At 34.9% G+C, this 10,351-nt stretch overlaps 1 long non-coding RNA gene across 2 annotated transcripts; it reads right to left on the bottom strand.

Moving 5' to 3' along the window:
* Nucleotides 1–5,767: 5,767 nt before the first annotated feature.
* Nucleotides 5,768–8,485, bottom strand: LOC106624883 (uncharacterized). 2 transcript variants are annotated; one of them, XR_011398021.1, is made up of 4 exons: nt 8,327–8,485; nt 8,121–8,265; nt 7,736–7,867; nt 5,768–6,195 (listed from the first exon to the last, which is right to left on the bottom strand). It is a non-coding gene; the product is annotated as an uncharacterized lncRNA (long non-coding RNA). The 2 variants fall into 2 exon arrangements; XR_011398022.1 differs by lacking the exon at nt 7,736–7,867 and having other exon boundaries at nt 5,775–6,195.
* Nucleotides 8,486–10,351: the final 1,866 nt, after the last annotated feature.

Below are 10,351 nucleotides of genomic sequence, written 5' to 3'. Positions count from 1 at the left end.
TCTGGAAACATATTGGATATAATATCATTGTCACTTGAAATAATAGATTTGTATTTCATCGCGGACGCAAATTTGAAAATCCTGCCTTTGGAGTTGACGAAATCATAAAACGATTTTGGATTAATTACAATATTCTTTTTTACTTTACTTAAGTAATTATTATAACATTTTTTGTTTAGGTCAAAATATTTTCGACGCAATACAGAATTTTGGAATAGGCGACAAGTGAACCGGTTGTTCTTTTTTAAATGTTTAAAGGCTCGAGTTTTTCTGCTTTTCAATTTATATAACTCTTTCGAAAATCACGGGCTTATACTTTTACTTTCATTAACAATTACTATACATACTTTACAAATAATTTCGTAATAATGTTAATTAAATGCAAGACACTCAATTCAATATCACCATTATACTTGTAATTAGGCCATGTTATTGTAGAAATTTCTATATTTAACTCTTTAAAATTGGCTTTTACAAAGTTAAACCGAGTATAGAAGTTAGAAGTTTTATGATTAGTCTATGATTTCGACAGATAATACGAGGCCTCTGGTAGAACAAGAGGATTACTCTGAATATCGGAACACTATCAACGTATACTAAATCTAAGCATTTACCAAATTTATTCGGAATCAAATTAATTTGGTTCAGACCCAACTCGGACATTTTCTCAAAAAGCTCATCAAAACATGACCGATTGCAAATCGATACGATATAGTCATCGAAAGCTTTCCACAAAGCACACAGTAAATTGAAATCTTCTAAAACGATTATTGAATCTGCATTATTTGCCATCGAAGTAGCGCTATTTATTATAGAAGCGTGTTGGATGTATAAGTTTACAATAGTTAAGTCAGTCTCTTGAACTGCCAAAATTGCATACTATGCAGTTTGGATTTCTGAATGACCGACAGCTGCAATTCAACACCTTGCAGTAGCCACCGACCGTGTGACCGGCGGATGTAACGCAATGCCTTACACAAGCTTTGGCGTCAGCAGAAGCTTAGAAAAGCAGCGTCAATGGCAGTAGCGGCGATAGTAATAGTAGGTTATAAATAAGAGAAATGAATTTTAATAAAACAGTTTTAGAACGGAACTCAACTTGTGTTTATTTAAAATAACATAATTCCGTGGTAGTCGACAATACCGTCGCTACCGAATAAAGGAACAGAAAAATTTAATAAAAATATAACTTATACAGATAAGTCCGAATGAGGTGGCATATAAGATAGGGTTAAATAAAGAAAGAAACTATTAACATATACTCTAATATATTTAATTTCAAATGAGACGGTTCCTGGAACAAGAACATCTTCAGATGGGATAGCGGCACGTACGGCAAATAGAACACCTCCACCGATTCTGTTCAGTCGATCACATCTAAATATTTGAAATTCGCTGTAAATCCAATTATATGAAAATTATAATTGGAACTGTTTAAGTACAAGTCGGTTAATTTTGTGTTAAGACCTCTAACATTTTGATAATAAATAGCGAATTTCTACCAATCAGTTTTTTATATCGGTGGTTGCTTTTGGTAATGTAACAATGTTTTCCTCAGTATGATTTCTAAGTTAAATTCGTGTACAAAAGCCCCAGGTGACAGAATGAGCTACCTAAGATCTTTTTAAATGTTTCAAGAGATACGTCTATTTTAAACGATGATATACTTCTATCATAATTGAAGTTAAATTTACGGATACTGATATCATAAATTTTTAAACGCGACGAAATGTAAGACTTAATGTCCTCCACCAAGGTATCTTTGGCAAGTCTAGAAATAAATATAGATTTTCTAGGTGGAATTACTGCCAAATTTTTAACAGATGCTACTAAGTTATTAGGAGGAGCCTCTGGAATTGTGAGACACTTATTATTATTAGATAGAGCTTTTGGGGAATTAAGCTCTTTGGAAGTTGACAGCTTATTACCTTGAGGGCAAGGAGAAGAGAGATTTATTATGTCATTTGGAGAAGACGTAGTCTTCTGTACAGAAGAACTAAGTGTTACTTCATCGGAAGGACGTTTACGCTTAGGAGCAGGCTTGGAGGATTCGTGAGAATCGTTCAGGCAACTAAAAGATTAGAACAATTTTTCGTAGTGCCTAAATTTTTCGGTGGGAGTTTCAAGATCTCGACCGATTTCGTTAAAGCCGTTGCATGTCTGCCTATAAACTTTAAATAGACCTATTTCAATAGATCTAAAATTTAAACAGGACCAACGCAAATCTCTTGCAGTCGAAAATAGAATCTAAGGTTCTATCTGTCAGTCCAGAACATTTAATATGGGCAAGCCAGCATGAAACGTAGCGATCTGACTCGCCGCTGATGTTACAGTTGGAGAAGTTCCACGACATAATAAACAACAAAGAAGTTCAAATGAAGATCAAATAAAACAGTAAGTAAAAAAAATCTAATTTATATATAATAAATTAGTGTGTTAATAAAAATATTAATAATATTAAATACAATTAAGAACAAACGCAAAAATAGAAGCTATTTTTTTTATCAAAGTTCAAAATCAAGGCAATTTGAAAAAACAATAAAGCGAGCAGTTTTAGATGCACTGGAACTAAAATTAAAAACTACACGCAACACACCTGAGATAAATAAGTAGATGTGATAAATAAAGAGAGAAAATAAAATAAAATAAAACAAAATGAAACAAAAGCTGACTCGGCACCAAAAATTCAAAAATTTTAACTTTATGATAATGCACACAACTTGAGATCATTTATACTTAGCTTGCAACTCAGAATCAAATCACTAAATATCCAATGAAATCACTAATAAAAATCAATTATAATTCAAGAGTTTTGTAAAATAAATACACAAAAGTTTACTGCAACAAATTACAGCCTTACAGCTTGCAGTTTTTTCTTTGAAATGGTATATTAAATATGTAACCAATTGTAGTTGTATTCATAAATATTCACAAAATGATATTCATGTTAATGCATATGATTGCATATGCACACGCGGCTGTATTATAAAAGGAAGTCTCTGAGCATAATTTTCATTCGATGCCATACGTGTGCCGTTACAAAAATGAGATGGATTGAAATTATTTATTTATTGACTACGCCAATCAGCATTAAACATAATAAAAAATCAGTATAAGATATAGATAGTTAGTTGAGGGTACTTGAGAAAAAAACAAAAATATATATATACAATATATAGCGCGCTGTGGTAGCAGTTACTGGTGGGGGAATTGAATAGATCAAAATCCTAGATTACAAGAGTAATTGTTTCTTGGTGTTATCGAGGAAAGCCGTGTATGTTCCGCCGTAGAAGCCAATCTCACCCGTTTACAGGCAGTGAAAACACCTTCACCACGCACTTGTTCACTAACTTGAGATATAAGGTATTTACGGTAAATGTTATAAGATGAAACAATAACCTCACCATCACGTATAGATGAGTGAAGCCAAGACTAAGTGATGCAGACAATGTCAAACTGGTTAGCCGCCGAAGCGGTCTGAAAGGCGCAGTTTTGTGCACAGACCTCGTACGTTCTGATAGTACAGCTGGACAACGTCCACTGAGTTTTACGCGGGTACCTGCTGACGACAGCCTTACCCCACGGCGCTCAAAAAGCACAGCGGATCAATACAATGCGTTGATCAGCGCCTTGAAAATGTTAGGCATTTTTCAGTACGATTGTAACTGGGTCGGCTTCACAGAATTTACCGAGAGTACCTTTACCGGACTCCCATTCCTACGGACGTCATCGTTGGCGATCCAAAAGACCGCGCACCATGCTGATGCTAAAACAACCCATAAGCTTGCCTTCAGAAATGCGCACAGCACCACCACAGCACTTAGCGTCATAAACGCCCATCTAGTTTATGGCCATAATCAACTCTGCGAGAGGACGATCCTCGTAGCATCGGCATTTATCCGAACTGTTTCGAGGTCAAAACTCCAAACATAGAAGAATTAAACAGGGGGTTCCGTAGGGCGGTGTTCTCTCCCCGCTACTGCTTAATTTCCATTGTTCGAAACTCCCCCAGCCATGACTGCACGATGTTGATGTCGGGCAATGGAATCGATGACATGTGCTCGAAAGTAAACGGCTATCTCTCCGACCTTTTTCGCTTCTTCTCTGCAAGGAGCCTGATACTCTCCCCAACTAAATCCACAGCGACCATTTTCACAAACTGGACGAAGGAGGACATACTGGATTTAGACATTTCAGTCGATGACATTAAAATTTCGACAGTCAACCTAAAATTTAAAAAAAAGTACAGAGCCGCAACAAAATCCTCAAATCGCTTGCCGACAGCTCTTGGGGAAAAGACAAAGAAACGTTGTTGGCAACATGCAAGGCAATCGGCCGGCCGGTCCTAAACTATGCATCACGAATATGGTCGCCTGGATGTAGTGCAACGCAGACGAAGAAGCTTCAGACTTGTCAAAACCCTGCATTCCGGACTATCATGGGATGCCTCTTGACGTCCCCAATAGAACACCTGCACAGTGAGGCCCTTATGCTTCCGGTTAAGGAACATAACGAGCTCCTCTCCAAACAGTTTCTGCTGGGATGTTTTCGCAGAAATTACCCCTGTAGTCGTCTGCTTGAAGTGGAACCGCCTCCTAGGAACATCAAGAGGTCCTTCCTTGAGTACGTCGACGACATCAGACAGTACACCGACCGGACTTCGGACGCAACGAACTTTAGACAAGCACTGACCGCCATTCACAGTAAACTTCTTCCTTCACCGACTCCATCGCATTGAATGGCATACTAGGATTCAAACCACCACCCATAGCAGACGTAGAGCTCGAGTTGCCTCGCGAATCCAGAGTGACCCTCGAGCAGCTTTGTTCTGGATATTGCAGTAGGTTGAACTCTTACTTATTTAGAATCGACCCCGACATACCCAATATATGTCCTGCATGCAATGAGTCTCCGCATGACACTAACCACCTCTTTGCATCCAGCCTATGGTCCGACCCCGTCGAAACAGCTCTTTTCCTGGGCCTCCCGTTAGATGCCCTCGACGACAGCCAAACTATAACTTACCACCCAAACGGGGACTGGATAACCGTTACAACAACAAAAAAACAACATGTGCAAAGTGTGTAATTTTTTGTCAAAATTAATTTTTTTTTCAAATTAAAAATTATGACTTTCCGGAACTTTTTTTCAATTCCTAAGAACGGTTCAAATAATAAAAAAGCATTAGAGTATATAAATATTATATTTTTATTTGTCTTAAACGTATAGGCCAGAGATAAATTTTACCTCATTCCTATAAATAAATATATATATTTTTTAGAAAACAGACATAAGTGAATGTATATGTAACTTTTAAAATTTTCTCAACATAATTTATATATCCGAAGTACTTAAATTAAGGACACATTACTACATTTCTAGGATAATACCATTTTCTTAACTACTCATCTTTAAATTCAAGTTGGTTTTGTAGCCAAAATAGCAAACTGATAGTAAACTTTCAAAGTAATTAATGCAAAGTGTTAAGATGTTTCAATTGTTAATTCTTAAGGCAATATTGTGTCGAATATCCGCAAGTAATTATAAATCATCAGGTCCCAATAGTTGCGCACATTAGACACCCTGACCTATTATAGCATACAAATACAAAATGAATACTTTTCATTAATTATTTTTGACAGACTACCATATTGTTTCGAATTTAATAATTAAAAACGCTAAACAAAAGACTTGAAATATTTACTTACATACAAATCTTATATTTAATAGTATTACTTATGATAAATTAAAAGATTCAATTTACAAATCATATTTTCTATTTGCTAATAATTGTACTTCCATAAAGGAGTTTCCGTCAAATTTATAACTAAAGGCAAGAACTATATACTTCCATTTGTTGGTATACTCGTTTATCAAAATCATCGGAAGTGCAATTAATTTATATAATTCATAATTCATCTTAATTGCCTTTTGAAGTTTTCGGGTTTGCCGCTATCAAACATTAGATAAATCCGTTTCTCCAGCTCTATTATTTCCTTGATGTTATGTGCCAAAGTAGTGATCAACTTTTGGGCGCTGAACACCTCATATTCGATTTTTTGGCAAGGTCGTTGTCGTTAATGATCGCTTATTCACTTTCATTCTAGTATCCAGTGTCAGTGCTTATCGAAGTTTTTCGTTTAATGTCTCGTTCAAAAGGCATTTGGTTAGTCGCATATTCATCAATATAAAAAGCTATGGAAATAATAACATACAATTCAAGATATATAAATATATAGTTATTGGAAAACATGATATTTTTAAATTAGTTATGAGTTTTGTGCAAAATCTACAGAATAATTCCACAAACAAATTCTACTTAGTGGATGGGCGGAGCAAATATACTAAGTGTGCAAACGAAATAGAACAAACAAGTCCAGTTGAGTTATACTGAAATTTTAATACCCAATGTGTATACGTTATCTGATTCGAAAACATTGTTAAAAAATTCAATAAGATTTTACGTACAAGCGCTGAACTAAATACTTGGCAGTTATTTTTATAGTTCACTGCTATTTTATTATTTCTTTTTTTTGGAATCCGTTTCTGGCAGAAATAGACAAATTGGTTAAAAACAAAGTAGTCAAAAGGGGAATTGGCCGACAGCTTTTGCAACATGTTAATATTGATAAATAAATTTTATTGTATTTTATCTTAAAAATGCTTTATTCATAAATACTAGATTGTAACCACAAATTCCCCCTGCGGGTAGGGGTAAGAATTTACCCGCGGTAAGGCATGCCTGTCGTAAGAGGCGCTAAAACCCAAATGCACTATGACTGTTATTTTATTTTGCCCAGAAATATCAGCATAGTAAATGATGTCTGAAATAGTGCTATAATATTCAGCTTGAACTGATATTATAGACTCTAAATGAGATTCCAAATAAAAAGACATTTGAAGTTCAAGCGACAAATGTCACCAGTCATTGAGTAAGGCGGAGCTCAACTGGCAATAGCTTCGGCTACACAGTCTTACCGGAGACTCAACTCTGGTACCACGGTCAGCAGAATGCCCTAGGACTTCGGTTCAATCTGCTCATTGGGTTCGGCCCTTTGGGGAGTATCGTGGTGGCTGTGGTTTAAACCTAAATGCTGGAAGAAAAGAATTTTCAGTTCAAAAAAGAAGTTGCACAAGCAACTGGAGTCCGTACCCGAAAACGGAAGAGGTTTTAGTTCGGCCTCGAATCCTACCAAGATGGTCAGTGTGCCCCTACACAATGGCCACTGGTATCCAAATTAATACTTGCAAATAGCTCGTATTATTTGGGACGCTTATCAACGCATTGTTTTGATACGTTGTGCTTTGGAGCACCGTGAGGTAAGGCCGTCGACGACAGGTACTCACGTAAAACACACCGGACGTTATAGCCACATATTGATTTTAGCGTACATTCGTTCAAGTGCTTCACACATTGGGTATCGAAAATCGATCAGATAAACTAGATTTTAGCCCCTGGATACTAATATACCATTAGTCAGTAAAGTAGCTTAGCTTCCTGATTAACATTAAAAGTATTTCCCAATTTGAATAGGAAAGAAAGATGATAGACGATTAAAACAAACTGAGTAAAAATTATATATTTCAGTTATCAACATAACTAATAATGATTTTATACTTTCTACAAATGCAAACAGTTAGTAACCAATTACAAACGATAACAAAACAATCTAAAGTTCATAGAAAAGACAAACTTTTCAGTTTTGCTCAAAATCTGTTGTTTGAAAAAATTTACCTCTGTCCATCATTTACTATTTTATATTTTTGATATAGATATTGTCAGCACAAATTTAATAATTTTGGTATCGCAATCATTTCTTTTAAAAAATATCTTCACGAAATTCTGGTTTGCTGGGTATAACTTGTACTGTAAAAGAAAAAATGCAACAAAAATGAAGAAATTTTCTTAGTTAAATTATTTTATACTTGATGATAATGATTTCGGGAATATGACATTCCATTCTGAAGTTCCATATAAGTTAAAAAGCTAAAATTAGTACTTGTAATAAAATTGAAACGAATATTATATTAACATAATCATTTAATGCGCGTTTTACCATTTTATACGTTATAAATGAACTTCAGATATAGGTTATATAGACACTATTTGCTGCTCTTACCAGACTCTACTCCATTCCATTCACTAACTACATTATGATGATGCTGATGAGGGTTTGGGTGATCTTCAACAATGCCTTCAAATAATTTTGGATCGACCGCTAGTTTTTCTTCTTCATCAATTTCAAATATTTCGGTAACTTTAACCTGTAATAATAGATATTTTAAACAAAATTTCATATTGTAATATTTTTACAAAAATGCTTACTTTATTTGTAAGATCGTCGGTATAGTAATAAGCATAAAGCGCATCGTTATGAGTAGTTACTTTGAGAACATGTTCATAGTTGTCCACATCTCCTTCTATTGAAGGAGCACCACTGGAATAAATTCATAACTTTATTATACACTATCTAGAAAAAAAACTTATAATTGTTGTAGGACATATCGATGTTTATGTTCTCATTGCATTTAGCAACTTAAAATTGTTGAAATTGTAGCTTCATTTGGAATAAACATTAACAAAGAGAGAGAGAATAAACATTATCATAAAAGCATCTACAAAAATATTTAGTATTGCTTTCAAGCTCTTAAGCATATACATATATATATAATACGACTAGTAGATCCAGCCACGCGTTGTGGAACTATGGTACATTAACCACTAAAGATCAAGACATTATTGCCGGTATAAGAATTTAAGGGATTAGCCTTCTGAATACTGGTACTTTTAATAGTTGTGTAGATTTAGAATCTTTAGAGTCTGAGCTCATTTAAAAGATGTGTTGAATTAGATACAAGGTTTCTCAGTTTAATTTGTTGAAATTTCAGAAATATTTTAGTATGTATGTAGTCATATGTGTTTGAGAGAAGACACTTTCAAAAAAATAAGTGTTTCGAATAAAATTAAAAAAAAAAAAAACAAAAACGTTTTCAATTTTCAGAAACAAAAAATGTTTTGTTATTAGATCTCAAATTGCCGCATTTTGTATGCTATTCCGCTTAAGTGTTTGTATACCTGCGCCCGTATGTATGTACAAATGCGCGTGTATATATGTTCGCAGTACGAAAACCGCGAAAAGGAGAATTAATTACCGTAGGTAATTTTCGTAAAATGTATGTATATTTGTATGCCACGTTATATAGTTGTGCGGAATATATGTATATATAGCGATATGTTAGAAATCTATGTATGTTTGTATGTCTTCATACATATTTACTTTAATGTTGCAAACGGAGGTTTTCTGCTACAAGGTGCGTTCCAAAATAAACAGTAAAAAAGTAACAAAGTAAACACTAGTGGAGCCATCTATATGTCGACTAGTGCATTAGAATCTGCTATGCTTTATCGACTTCCAGTAAAATTTTTTTGACATTTCATCTATTGGAAGTGAAGTTATTGCGTGTCAGTATGTTTTTGTCATCGGTGCGAAAATGAGCTTCGAACAAAGAGCCAACATTAAATTTTGTTTTAAAATTGGTAAAACTTTTACCGAAACGTTTCAATTGATGAAACAAGTTTATCGCGATGATTGCCTATCCCGTAGCAAAGTGCACGAGCGGTTTCAACGTTCTCAAAGTGGTCGTGAGAACATAAATGAGAAATGGGCCGAAACCCAAAAAATCGCGCCTGGAAAAGTCAAAAGTGAAGACAATGCTGATTTGTTTTTATGATTCCAAGGGTATTGTCCACAAAGAATTTGTTCCACCACGCCAAAACGTTAATGCGGTATTCTACCTTGGAGTTTTGAAGCGTTTGGTGCGCCGTATTGGACGTGTTCGGCCCGAATATCGCGAAGATGGAAGTTGGCGTTTGTTGCACGATAATGCGCCGTCTCATCAATCGACGTTTGTGGCCGATTATTTGACCAAAAATCACAAATTTAACAATCCCCGTATTTACCTGATATGGCACCGTGCGACTTCTACCTTTTCGGAAAAATACATTTGCCGATGAAAGGATAGCGTTATGCAGACGTGGATGCCATTCAAAAGGCTTGCACCGACATACTGGCGGCCATACCGGGCAACGAGCTAAAACACTCGTTCGACATGCTTTTGGACCGTGCAAAAAGCTGTATTAAAGCAGAAGGAGACTATTTTGAAAAAAATTAATTGATTTTCCCTATTAAACCATTTGTTCTGTCTTTTTTTTAAAGACCTGTTTACTTTGGAACGCACCTTGTAATATAGTATATACATATTTATATTATATATGTTAAATATAATATATGTATATGTATGTATATCATAAATTGAATTGGCTTTTATATAAGCATGTTTAAATTTATTT

Source organism: Bactrocera oleae, chromosome 2 (genome assembly GCF_042242935.1).
Source record: "Bactrocera oleae isolate idBacOlea1 chromosome 2, idBacOlea1, whole genome shotgun sequence".
Lineage (NCBI taxonomy): Eukaryota > Metazoa > Arthropoda > Insecta > Diptera > Tephritidae > Bactrocera > Bactrocera oleae.
This window is presented reverse-complemented; position numbering and strand designations above follow the sequence as displayed.